Below are 13,719 nucleotides of genomic sequence, written 5' to 3'. Positions count from 1 at the left end.
CTTGACTTTCTTTTAGTTTCTTCTCCAGGGCACCTCAAATCCCTAGACTTGTAACTGTGACTGCTTAGTGAAAGGAGCAGGCTTTCCAAATCATAACCAACCACATTACTGTTGGAAATCCAACTCTTTGGCAGTTATGCTTGGATTTATGCCACATCTAACAGCCCACACTAGATCAATTCCACTTTACTCAAGGTTAGCCTGTGGTGGCAACACTCTGATTGGGTCAGGGTCAATTTAAACCCCAGATTTTGTCAGCAGCATGCTGACACCCACCTCAAATCCCATCGACAGGCTGGACTGGTCAGGAGTCTCAGAACACTCAACTCTGTTGACTTAGCCTAGAAATTGCTGTCTCTTGAAAAATGCAGAGAAAAGACAAACTTTCGTTATCTGCATCTTCCTGTCTTTCCACATAGCCATATTAATATCAAAGCAATCAGACCAATTCAAGGGATAAAGAATACCTTTTATCAATGCATTAGATAGTATTGTCTCACAATGGAGAACACTTCATGCTCTAAAGTCAACACAGGTGCTTTGGAACCTTTTTTACCTAAGCAAATGCAGAGCATTAAGCATTCAAGAAGCTCAGTTTCTTCTTCAGGTGCATAACTAATTTCTTGAGCAGTGGTCTACTTCATCTGCTCCTAACGGGATATCCATGGGTTTATGGGTCAGTTGTTAAATATCTTCATTAAAAATACTCAACCAACTCCCCCCCCCCCCCCCAGTTATGTTACATGAGAGCATATAGTTATGTTATGCAGGAGAAGCTCCATTAGCTTCCAGTAGTGAAAAGAAGCCAATGTCCATCACTTCTCAAAATCATGCTTAAAACACACACACACACACACACACACACACACAGATGTTTACATGATAGTTTTTATGTTGATCTTGCATTGTCTTTATTGGCACGCTGAATTACACTGCCAGAGAACAGGTAAAAGATGGTTTCTGACTTTATAAGGAAAGTTTTTACACCCAAATATTCCTGTTCAATACAAAACTTGTACTGCTGTCAGCAGGAGCAGGACTGGTGCATGGAATCTAGCTATTTTTTAATTCTCCATGCTAATTAACTTATAAAATGGAAAAATGAACCTCTCAAATACACAGTAATTGCTTGTACTGTACAAGCAAATATTGATCCATATATTTATTTTTCTTTTCATTACTGTGTCTCAGTGTCAGACTAAATTTAGTCAAAGTAAATTAATGAAATGCATTTTTCAAAAGATTATCATCTGTGTAAAGATCCTCATTTTTAGTGCTCAGCAGCCAGTTACAGACCAATCAGATTTTCAAATATGAAGTGTGGCACCAGTGTTGGGTATGATTGGAGGTTTGGTATTTTGAGAAGATTGGGACTTGCCTTTAGTGCATCCCAGCACAATCTCCATCCCCAGACACTGTTTGCTGGGGTCACAATAAAAGAACTGTGTGCGTAGAAGAGCCAGAAGCAAATAGAAAAACCTTCAAATCACTTTTGAGTGCTGCATCAGGGGAAGAGCATCAAGGCAATCTGATGTGACCTGGAATTTTTTCTACCTGTATGGAGCAAACACTGTAGAAGCCATTCATCTTTCCTTAGTTTCCAGGGTTTCCATACACAGGGATACGGTTCATTAATTCTCTGTGACTAGCTCTTCAAAGAATGACCTGACATATGAGTTGGGGACCAAAGGAGTAAGGTGGTCCTGATGTTCATCTTAGAATGAGCCCTCTTGCAAGATGAGATGCAGAATGAGGGTGTTGGGTGATGAAGATCACAGGTCATACTTACAGCAGTTTGGGTTTGGGGATAATGCAGCAGAGTTCTGAAGCTTAAAGGCTGAAACTGTGGGACTGCTGAGAAACTTTTCTCTGAGGAACTCTGGCAAGTAAGCAAGTATTGGCTCACCCCTTATCATTGATAACACAAACACTGCTTCCTCCTTCCCTGCCACAGCTAAACTCTGAGATGAGATTGGGAGCTGTTTTTTTGCTGTAGTGTGCTTTTTACTTTGGCTTGTATTTACTCTCCAAATCGCTCACAGGCACACTGCAGAGAGCCTGCCTCAGTGCACACCTCTGCAAATGTACAGCTGAAGCAGAAGAGGTTTGTTTCATGTGAGACACTCAGAGCTGACCGTGCAGCATCACCTGCAGCCACAGCGAGGCTGGTAAATGTGGCAGACACCATTCCTCTTTCAACATCCTGCGGGTGCATCCTGCTCCCCTTAACCACCAGCAGCTGTCTGTGTGTCTGCAAAGCTCACCTTTGTTCAGTCCTTGGCCCTCCCAAATCTGATGTGCCCCACACCATTTAAGAAAATGTGAAGGTCCCTGAAAGTATCCAGAGGAGGGCAACAAAGCTGGTTGTAAGGCTGGAGGGCATGTCGTGTAAAGAGCAGCTGAGGACTCTGAGCTTGTCTGGTTTGAAGAAAAGGAGACTGAGGGGTGGCCTCATTGCAGCTTTCCGAGGAGAGGAAGGGGAGAGGGAGATGCTGAGCTCTTCTTCCTGTGTACTGGGTTTGTGTGGTAAAGTTTGGGTAGTGGGAGAGCTACAGGGGTGGGTTTCTGAGAAGCTGCCAGAAGCTTTCCCCATGTCCAACAGAGTCAATGCCAGACAGGTCCACGATGGACTTGCTGCTGGCAAGCCCAAGCCCATTAGTGGGATGTCTACCACCCAGAGTGGTACCACCTCTGGGATAATATATTTAATAGGGTGGGAAATAAATTGCTCAACAACAGCAGAGAGAGGAGTGAGAATATGTGAGTGAACTGCCCTACAGGAACCTGAGTCAGTGAGGTGGAAAGGGGAATAAGGTGATCCAGATGCTGCAGCAGAGATTCCCCTGCAGCCCATGGTGCGGACCTTGGTGAGGCAGCTGCGCTCCAGAGCCCATGCAGATCCATGGGGGAGCAGACATCCATCTGCAGCCCATGGAGGAGCCCATGCCAGAGCAGGTGGATGCCCAAAAGAGGCTCTGTGGGAAGCCCACACTGGAGCAGGCTCTTTGCAGCACCTGTGGCACCATGAAGAAAGGAGCCCAAACTATTGCAGGTTTGCTGGCAGGACCTGTGACCCCACAAGGGACTCATGCCAGAGCAGCCTTTTCTTAAAGGAGTGTGCCCCGTGGGAGTGTCTCACACTGGATCAGTTAATGAAGAAGTGCAGCCCATGAGAAGGAGTCATGTTGGAGAAGTTTGTGAAAGACTGTCTTGTGTGGGAGGAACCTCGTGCTGGAGCAAGAGAAGAGTGTGAGTTCTCCTCCTGAGGAGGAAGCAGAGGCAGAGACAATGTGTGATGAACTAATCAGAGACCCCATTCTCCATCCCACTTCTCTGCTGGAGGGAAAGAGAGAAGTTAGGAGTGAAGTTGAGATGAGGATGAAGGAAGGAGTAGGGATGAAGGTGTTTTAAGAATTTGGTTTATTTCTCATTATCCTATTCTGATTTGATTGGGAATAAATTCAGCTAATTTCACTAAATCAAGTCTGTTTTGCCCATGATGGTGACTGAAGCGAGTGATGTATCCCTGCCCTTATCTCAACCCATGTGTTTGTTATGCTTTCTCTCCCCTGCCCAGCTGTGGAGGGGAGTGACAGTGGCTGTGGTGAGCACCTGAAATTCAGCCAAGGTCAACCCACCACACCCTGGAATCCAGTGACAGAACACATGGGAATGGTTCAAAACTGTGCCAGGGAAGTTTCTGAAGTTTTTAGTTTTTTAATGAAGACCAGTTTCTGGTGCATTCATTTGGACTGTTTCCTCTCATTGAACAGCCTCTCAAATCCCACTAATTTCTGTTGAAAAAAAAAAAAAAAATCACCCCAAACCCCCCAAATAAAACCAAACCAACTCAGCAACTGGCCTGTTATGTCTAAAACTATTAAGTGATGTATAACACATGATATCTCTTGACAACCCCACACCATTCTCTGTTGCTAAATAATATCTGCTAAGGAATCTTTGACACTGTTTTTTTTTTTTTTTTTAATTCATATTTGCAATCTCTGCTCTGAAGAGACTTTGTGGAAATTTGCTCAGCTTGCAGGAAGAAAATGCATGAGTTGATGAAAGCTAAAAATAACTCAGCAGAAGGCTGTCCAATAAGTTAGGTTTAGGTTGAGTCATGGAAAAGCCTAGGAGTATTGTCAGCATCTGAGTTATACAGCTTTGGACATGCTTGTGAACTGTGTGAAACAATCTCATGAAAAGCAGTCACTGACTGTATTGATATTGTTATACATCCTTCAAGAAATTTGGGGACACTTATACTTCCTTTCGGGAATTAATTGTGCTTTGCCTTGCAGGAACTGAAAAGAAAATAAAGTTGAAAAAATTATCAAAGCCTTTTGAATTTCTTCCATCTTACAGTAAGGTACTTTGGGAATAAGGGCGAAGCAGTAAATATTCTAATTTCCTAGTAAGACCTTTTACTCTGACTCATACGCCCTTTCTATGGATGAGAGAGGACTAGAAAATAGAAGATAGATACCATATAGATAGTGCAAGATAGAACTGTAGTAAGCAAAACTATCTGCAATACTGTTTTCAGAAAACAGTTATTTATGATTTATTTCTAAATGGAAAGCTGTACTCAGTGTGTTTCTACGAGGGGCTGTTTTCTATCTTGTACTGTTGTCATGTATCTTCTGCAATAAAACATACTTACTAAACCTCCAATCTCAGTGGCCAGAAGAGGCTACAGGTGTGATGAAGAACAAGAATAAAGATGCAAAGGATCTTGCCAAAGTAAATATGATTCTATTTAAAACCAGAGAAGTGCTGTGTTTTGCACTTTGGAGTCATCCCCCAGGAACTGTCTACAGCATACATCTAGGAATATAAAGCATACACTGAGAGGAATAACTAATCAGGCAGCTGCAAAAAATCAGTATCTTTGAGCTAGACTGCATCCTCAAGTGCACACAAGATGACAATGCCCTGATGTTGGGGGGGGGGGGGGGAAAAGGAAAAATAAGCTTCCTCTGTCTCATAAGGATTTATGATAAATCTTCTACCTACTGAACCTTCAGTGCAGAAATGCTCTTTCCAATATGACAGCACAGTCAGAAGGTGGTAGACTGATTGTCTAGCTTCCAGAAGGAAGCTGTGAAAAAAATCCCATTATTTACAGCCAGAGACCTAGAAAACATGAACTTGTAAGAGAAGTTTGAGACAGTTTGAGCTTTAACCCTAAAGAAGAGAAAACTCAGGTGTAATGTAACAGTCTTCAGTTATGTAGAGACTGCTACAAGGAGGAAAAAAATTATATTTTCTGTGTCTGTGGGAGACAGGACAAGAAGTGGTGGGCATAAATTCAGGAACATAAAATTAAGCTGATCATTAGGCACAGGGATGTTGGACAGTCTCATGGTGAAAAGAATGAAGGCTTGGAATGGATGAGAAGGAGAGGCTATGGTGATTTCATCTCTGAAGATATTTAAACAACCAGCTGAGGAAAACCTATGCCTATGCTATGAAGAAAGGTTGTGGAGAGGACATGGCCATGTAACTTCCTTTGTGGGAATTGATTTTTCATGGTAAAATAGTAAATTATGGGATACCAAGCATTTCAGCTGGAATCGACCATTCTTACTCCAAAAAGTTTACAGTAATGAAAAAGAAAATTAAGAGTCAACCTGGGTTAAATAGGGCAAAGCTATGCAACTCCTGGGTCATTTAGGGCAAATTACGGTTGTGAGAGGTCAACACTGGCTTTTTCTTGAAAGCTCTTTGAAAGCTCTGTGGTAGAAAATTATTTTAAGGGGAAGCTGAGAAGGAGGAAATTGGAGGTCTGAAGAACCTATTTAAAATTATTATTCCACAAGTCCTACCAAGATCGAAATCCCAGGAAAGGCCCCATCTCTGAGCCAAATGTATGCAAACAGTGTAGGGATCTCAGCATGCTGTAATCTAGGATGAGCATCTATCACAGGCATATTGAAGCTGCGGTTTCCTGAAGAGCTGTGCTGAATTACTGGTTTCTCACAACCAAAAGGAAGAGATTCTGTGGCCATCCATCTCTGGCCTCCTCCACAGCCTTGTGTTGGTTCTGCTTTGCAGTGCCATCTCTGAGGGCTGACACAGCAGAATGCTGCTGGGGTTTATGCTGTGATGGTTTTGAGCAGACTGTTGAGCTAACGAGGTCACGGGAGGAGGTCTGCTAAGTGCCAGCCTCAACATAAGCAGTTAAGAGCATGAAGCCAATCTGGGAGAATGGGGCAGCTGCTTCAGGACCTCCTTCCAAATCAGTGAGTGGTTAGGCTGGCTCAGCAAGTCTTGTGGAAACCATGGCTTTGCTTCCATGCAGAGAAGTTCTTTTTGCAGATTGTAAGAAAGCCAGAAGAATTAAAAAAAAAAATAAAAAAGAGAAAAGTCACTAAGAAGGCTTATGTTGTTAAAAAATAGTTAATGCAAGGGGAAGAAGAAAAAAATATATTGGGACCTAGCTGGACAGGAAGGTGGAAATGTGCCCTTGATTTGATGTTCTTTGTTGCCCTCCCTTAACTGCATGGTCATGACTTGGCAGCTGTTCAGGCTCCAGGAGGCATTGTACAAGCCTCTGATAGGAGGGGTTTCCTCTGATGAGCTGGCCATTGTGACTTTACAAGAAATTGTACAGTACTTCCTCTTATCCATTAGAAACCACTATTTTCTGAATGAATTTTTTCCTCTTTTGTTTTTAACAGTTTAACCCTTAACCTTTCTGACTCATGTTTTCTATTCTGGTGTAGTGTGCAGCCCAAGGTGAAAATGGGGACAGCCCACACAAATGAGACTCCCCTGCTCACGGTCTGACAGGGAAACCAAGCGTTGCACAGAACAGTATTTCTGCTGAAGAGCACTTTGCAGGCCTGGGAGTGTGGTATGAGCAAAAAAAAAAAAAAAAAACAGGCCTCTCTTGCAAGTCAAATGAGGAAAGTCAGGCAGTTATTGAACTTCTGGGTGATTCATCTGTACACTCCAATTTGTATTAATTTCTAAACTGTGAAGATGTGGTGTGGGCTACAAGGGTAAAATGGTAAAATTGGGGAAATGACCCTTTCACAATTAGTGGAATGAATCAATCTGAAAATGAGAAAGAGGATCAAGCGAGTTATTCCATTGGTCAGATTTACTGGACTAAATTCAGACATAGAAATACATCTCACATTAGAGTACCTACTGGGGAAGAAACCCTTCCTGTCCAAGCCAAGCACAGGATATTGTGAAATACAGAAATACATGTTACATAAAAAAAGCCAAGTGAGGACAGAAACGGGATGTTCAAAGTTGGAGTTCACCTGGGGGTCACTAGTGAGCACTCTGAAATTAGATTGGAAATTAAGGCTGTGGTGCCTTAGAAAGGGTGCACCTTGGGTTATGAAAGACCTTTGAGTATTTCCTTGTGTAATCAGCATAAAAGTCATAGTACGTGAAAAGCACTGGCTCTTACCTTCCCTCATACCTATGTTCAACAGAGAATGAGATATTTCTCACTCACCCATGATAATGGATGGCGCTGAGAATCCTGAGCAATGCCTGAAGAGCTGGAGTCTTCCCAAGACCCTCTCAGGAGATACCTGGTCTCAGTAAGCTCTCTGGCGTCCTGTTCTGGTTTACTGCCAAAAGGATGAATCATTGTGTTACAGAAAGGCCAAGGGGATGCTTGACTTCCAGCTTATGGAATCAGTTCTCCTTTTCCAAATATGTTCCATAAAAAAGTAAAATGTATTTTTTCTAAATAATAAATTAAGAAAAAAAAAAAAAAGGCCCCTATACATTTTCCACATTCCATAAATGTGGAAAAGATCTGTAAAGACTGTGACCTCCTTCACTGTTGTCCCGCAATGTTGATAAAGTCTGTGTTGATCTGGGTCCTTGGACCAAAGAGATACTTGGTAGAAAGGAAGAACCACTTAATAAAGATATTGTTGGAAACAGGACTAAGAACTTTAAGTGAACTGATGGCTGAATCCAGGCCAGGAGGCTGGTGGATGAATCTGACAGGTAGCAGACAATTCTTTCGGGTAAAACATCCTTTTGCTCTCAGAAAGGGATTAGAGCTTTAAGTCCCTCTCTTTAAAATGTCACACAACAGCCAGGATGAAAAGGCAGCATAAAACCTCTCCTGTAACACCAACAAAACTTTCAAAAGCAATTTGATACACTGCTACTTCAGCTTGTCAGGCTGATATCACCTTGGTCCCTCTTGGTCCATCCATCTGAGCTGACTAGTTGTGCCTCATCTGTGGGAAATGATTCATTCTGTGCCTGTGAAGTGCCCACGTCAGGAGTTGCTCTCCTGGGGCTCGTAAAGGTTACCTCTGTCTAAATCACAACCCCACAGGGCTGGGTGGCTGCAGTACCTTCAGAAAGATGGGAAGAGAGAGCAGGAAACGGAGTATTTTAATAGATGGTATGGAAAATATCAACATATTTCAAGCAAATCAAATACCTTCACACATTTTTTTTGTTTTCTTTCTTGCAGTATTTTAGGTTATGTTTGTGATCTAATTCTGTCTTTTGTTTTGTTTCTCTTCCCTATTTGGCTGCTGTCACTTTTCAGCAAGGCACAGTGATGCTCCACCAGTGTAGTCATAACAAAGCCTAAAAGTTCACCCTTTTCTAGATTATATTCTTCAAAGGAGGAGAAGATAGGCCACAAAAAGTATGGGCATTTCTATTAGCACATTAAGTCCTTCAGCTACTACTGTGGTTTTAATTTTGAGCAGTGCTATATGCACTTTAGTCAGTGAAGTGGAGCTATCATTTATCAGAAGGAAAAAAAAGTCTGAAAAAAAACAAAAACAAGCATCTTTTCACTCAGTTCAGTATTTGACACATGTATTTGAGTCATAGCTTGTTAGAATGATGAACAAAGTACACTCATGATATTTTCTCCTCACAGAGCATCTTTCCTTAATGAGTTTCAGAGGTCTTCACCAATTGTCTTTCAGTCAGTAAGTAGACGGTCAAGTTGTGCACCATTGCTGATTCAATGCTTCTGAAAAATCAAGAGGACCCAGGGTGCCAGTGAATAAAAATGTCTGGGAAAGGGACAGCATAGACCAGTCAATCAGTAATGTTTGAATGCTCACATGGTGTGTAGCATGACCTGGAAATGTGCCAAACTGCACTAGCTTGAGTGATGTCTGGGGGATGGCATATGTTCCAGATTTTCCAACAGGCAGCGAAGACAAGACTGCACTGGATTTGACCCCTTGTATGGCCCTGTGCATGGTAGATTTTGCACCTGCAAACCCTGATGTTGCACTGCAGGAAATTGACATTCTTTGTTTCACATTATAAATTGTCACATTAGTTCACAGAAGTGGAAAAACCCCCACATCCAAAATAACATTTACATTTGAGGGTTACACAGGGCAAAGTTCTGTATAGTTCAGCTGGGGCCACTGTGCTGCTTGGCCATACAATGACAGAATGTTCCTTGCTCATCTTTTATTTAACAAATAAAAAGCCAGAGAAGTGTAGTGCAATATTATTCCTCATTATTACCACTTTGCACAACTCTGTAGGTGCAAAAGGAAAGGTTTTAAAATCCATCTGTAGATGACTATAGCCTCCTTGTAGGGTAGTCAGTCCCCTGTTGCCTTCAAGCACTTTCATTGCCGTACTGCGCAAGAAGGAAAAGCACCTGGCCGTGTAATGATTGTAATGATACCCCACTGGCCTTACTGAAGTTGCTCCTGGTTAACAGAACTCCATGGGAGATGAGACTTCAATCCCCATGATTCAGGTCAAGATGAAAATGAATAGAACTTAATGGAATATACTGCCTAGCCTTCTCCCAGTGGGAGAAAGTACAGCTTCTTTTCATCCAAGGAAGTAGCTGCTACACAGCAGTAAAGTGGACTCTAGTAAGACTATGGATGTGGAACTGGATCCAAAAGGTTTGAGAGCCAGACATTGGCTACACCTCTTTTGAGATAATTTGAAGACAGCAAGGAGGCAGAGTTTTGTTTCAGTAAATAAGATAAATCCCTGGAAACTTAGGAGATACCCAAGTTTGCATACAACTGGCAAATACTGCTCTGTAGCTCCACGGTGTTGCAGTGCCTGGATTGATGGAGAAGGACTCTGGCTGCCATGTCCAGCTCTGTTTAGCACAAGCATAATCTGGGGAAGTTCTTTGACCTGAGAAATGCAGGAGGGTCTTGAACTTTGTATCTTCTTGTCACTCCTTTTTCTTCTCCAGCTTCTGAGTTCTGCTACACTACAACCAAGGACCATTCCAATCCCACAGTGAGGAAAGTGCTTTGGGAGAACTGTGTCCAGCCCTGCCAAACAGGAAACGGAAATCACAAAGGGTAGGAGACCAGCAATTATGAAGGTTCAATGTATTTGAATGATTTGATTTGATGCAGGAACTGGGAGGAAACATAACAGAAAGTAGAAAAGAAAGCAAGAAAGTTTCTCTTTTAAAGCCATTGTGGCTTAATTGACAGGACTACTGGCTGCAATAATGTGATGCACGTGCTGCTGTTACCGAGGGCTGTTATGTTACAGGCACGACAAAAAACACTACAATAAGACGCTCCATGGCGTAACCCTGGTCAAGTGAGGAAAACAAAACAACCTCTTAAATGTGCAATTTTTGGGCAGGAAAATTGTATTCCATTGTTTGGGTATTTTAAAGGTGATTTGGATGAAAAATACTGCATTGTGTCTTTGGTTTTTGGTTTTTTTTTTTTTTTCTGCTTTGTGGCATTTTAAGGGTACTTTAATAATGTTATAATTTTTTCCCCAGGTTTTACTATATTAAACAGTGGTATTGTGAACTTCAGTTTCCTCTTTGCTTTTATTGACTTTTTTTGGGGTGTATTTGGTTTTCTGCATGATTTTCTTTGTGTGTCATTGTATAATATGTTGTTTATTTTGGAAAAGTCAGATTATGAGCCTGGGTGCTTGTTGCTTGTTTGCCACCATGTCTCTTGTGCCAGAAAAACTTGTTTTGAAGGTCACAAAATAATATTCCTTACTGGAATAATGCTCCATAAAACAAAAAGTTAAGCACCTCTTCTGTTTCAGGTAATTGCATCCTTAGAATAACAGGTAACACCTTAATGAAGGAGCTGAGCTTTTAAAAGAGATTTCTTTCTCTCCAGGGTATAAAATGGCCATTTAAAGTAAGTAGCTGCTGAATAACATTTAGTGTTTGACTGAATTTCCCTGTTTTCCTTGGAAACACACGCTTCCCTTTTGCTCAGGGCTGTGTAGGATATTCTCTCATACACATGTATCCCTATACACAACAAAGAATAGTGCCTATGAATCTTCCAGCTCTCAGCCTCTGAGCTCAGACCATAAAACATCCTTCTCAGAACATGAGGGGTTAAGCCCTGGCCATAACTAATATGAGATATAGGATGACTCTGTATTGAGGGTACAAACCAGATTCAGTTCCCTTCTCTGATATGGTCTCTGAATGAATTTATCAACTGCTGTCAAAAAAAAAAGGCAAACCCATTCCTTCTTTCCTTAACTCCCCTTTCTGCACCTGGAGCTTTCCTCATCTTTACATGCTTTGGTGCTCAGCTGATGTTTGGTTGAGCCAGTTCAATTCATGCAGAAAAAGATTCACACTTTTCCCATGTTAGTTGTCTGCCAGGCTTGTGAGATGAATTGAATTCAGGAAACAGTCTGATGATCATGAGATCTGGCAAAGCAGAGGAAGATGGTTTTGAGAGAGAGAAGAGCAAGATCTCTAGCATACAGCTTCCTCCTCTCTATTTGAATGGAAGTCACTTCTCCTTCTGTGAATGAATAAAATGTGGAATAACCTTTATTTTCTTCCTCCTAGGGTGGTTGTGTAGCAACATTAAAGGAAGCCAGATTGCAGCAGTGAAGGGGAAATGGATGCAAGGTTTTGCTTTATGTCTGTCCTTTATTAACTATTAATAAAAACTTTATTATATCCTTTGGTGTTTTTCAACATTCTTTTAATAATGTTTATCTAGGAAGGTTTGTTTTGTCTTAGGAAATACAAAATTTGTATGCACTGTCCCATAAATATTTCTAGTAGATGAACTCACAATTTTGGTGTCTGGCAGGAAAGAAACAGATAGAAAACAGGTAGAAAGCTGCAACCCTGTGTTGCTTGAATCCATGTCTTTAATATACTTTCCATTACCTTTAACTTGTGGTGATGGATTTTTTTTTCCATTATGATCTCTATTTCTGTGGGTTTTGAATAAAAATATCTTCTCCTTGGATCTAGATTGATGCCATTTGATGGTGAGGTTTTCAATCAATTCCTTCAGGGATGCTGCTGGTTGTGGACTGACAGATAATTGAAAAGCAACCAGACGATCAAAGTTATGCAGGGACAAGCAGAGATTGTCAAGAGTCCCTGCAGGAACTGACAGAGCTTCTCTGTGTTAAATAAAGTTGCAAAACTTCCCCAAAATACAGAGCCTGCACTGAGCAGATCAGGCAGGATACTGTCTGTGGATGACTTAAGCTCTACTAATGGTGTCTATGTTACAACATGCATTTGAAAGGAGGAAATAGACTTAAAAGACTAAATTCTGTAGTTGGTTGCACTAGGTATCTCTTGGTGTAATGAGGCTGCAGTTGTATAAACACAGTCTGGCTCTTCAGTCCAGAAGGGAGTCACAGAATTACACAATATGCTGAATTGGAAGGGACCTACAAGGATCACTGAGTCCAAATCCTGCCCCTGCACAGGACCATCCCCAAGACTCACACCATGTGCCTGAGACCATTGTCAAAAAACTTCCTGAACTCTATGAGGCTTGGTGGCTGACCACTTCCTGGGGGGACTGTTCCAGCTCCCAAACACCCTCTGGGTGAAGAACCATTTTCTAATATCCAACTTAAACCTTCTCTCTGGATATTTTCTAATATCCAACCTAAACTTCAGGCCTTGGGTCCTGTCACTGGTCACTAGAGAGAAGAGAAGTTGTATCTTTCAATGAGGTCTCCCCTCAGTCTCCTCTTCTCCAGGCTGAACAGAACAAGTGACTTCAGCTGCTCCTCACACGGCTTCCCCTTGAGGCCCTTCACCATTGTTGTTGCCCTTCTCCAACAGTTTAATGTCTTTCTTACATTGTATCACCCAAAACTGCCCCCAGCACTCCAGGTGAGGCTGCCCCAGTGCAGAGCAGAGTGGGACAATCCCCTGCCTTGACTGGCTGGCCCTGCTGCCCCTGATGTCCCCCAGGACAGGGCTGGCCCTCCTGGCTGCCAGGGCACTGCTGGCTCATGTTCAACTGTCCACAGACCAGGAACCCCCAGGTCCCTTTTTATTGCTCTGCTTTCCAGCCTCCCATTCCCCAGTCTGCCAATACATCCAGGATTGTTCCATCCCATGTGCAAAATCTAGAATTTTTCCTCGTTGAACTTCATATGGCTGGTGATTGCCCTGTCCTCTGATTTGTGAGGTGTCTCTGCAGGGCCTCTGTGCCTTTGAGGGAGTAAACAGCTCCCCCATTTTGTATAATCTGTGAACTTGCTCAGCATCCCTTCCAGTCCTTTGTCCAGGTCATTCATGAAGATATTGAAGAGCTCAAGGCCCAGGATGGAGCCCTGTGGAACCCCACAAGTTAGAGGTCCCCAGTCTGATGTCTCCTCATTCACCACAACTCATCGTGCCTGATCCCTGAGCCAGCTGCTCACACATCTCAGGATGTGTTTATCCAGTTGTGTGCTGGACATTTTGTCCAGAGGGTCCTATGAGAGACAGTATGGAAAGCTCTC

The 13,719-nt window shown here is 42.4% G+C and overlaps 1 long non-coding RNA gene across 2 annotated transcripts in view; it reads left to right on the top strand.

Moving 5' to 3' along the window:
* LOC128800746 (uncharacterized) overlaps window positions 1-11,914 on the top strand; it is a 61,736-nt gene extending 49,822 nt beyond the window's left edge. For both annotated transcript variants that reach the window (XR_008435035.1, XR_008435034.1), the window contains one exon: window positions 10,196-11,914. This is a non-coding gene — a long non-coding RNA (uncharacterized LOC128800746). The remainder of the gene's footprint in view (window positions 1-10,195) is intronic.
* The last annotated feature ends 1,805 nt before the right edge of the window (window positions 11,915-13,719 follow it).

Source organism: Vidua chalybeata, chromosome 1 (genome assembly GCF_026979565.1).
Source record: "Vidua chalybeata isolate OUT-0048 chromosome 1, bVidCha1 merged haplotype, whole genome shotgun sequence".
NCBI classification, from domain to species: Eukaryota; Metazoa; Chordata; class Aves; order Passeriformes; family Viduidae; genus Vidua; species Vidua chalybeata.
Note: the sequence above shows the minus strand (reverse complement) of the source record. Positions and strands in the feature narration are given on the sequence as shown.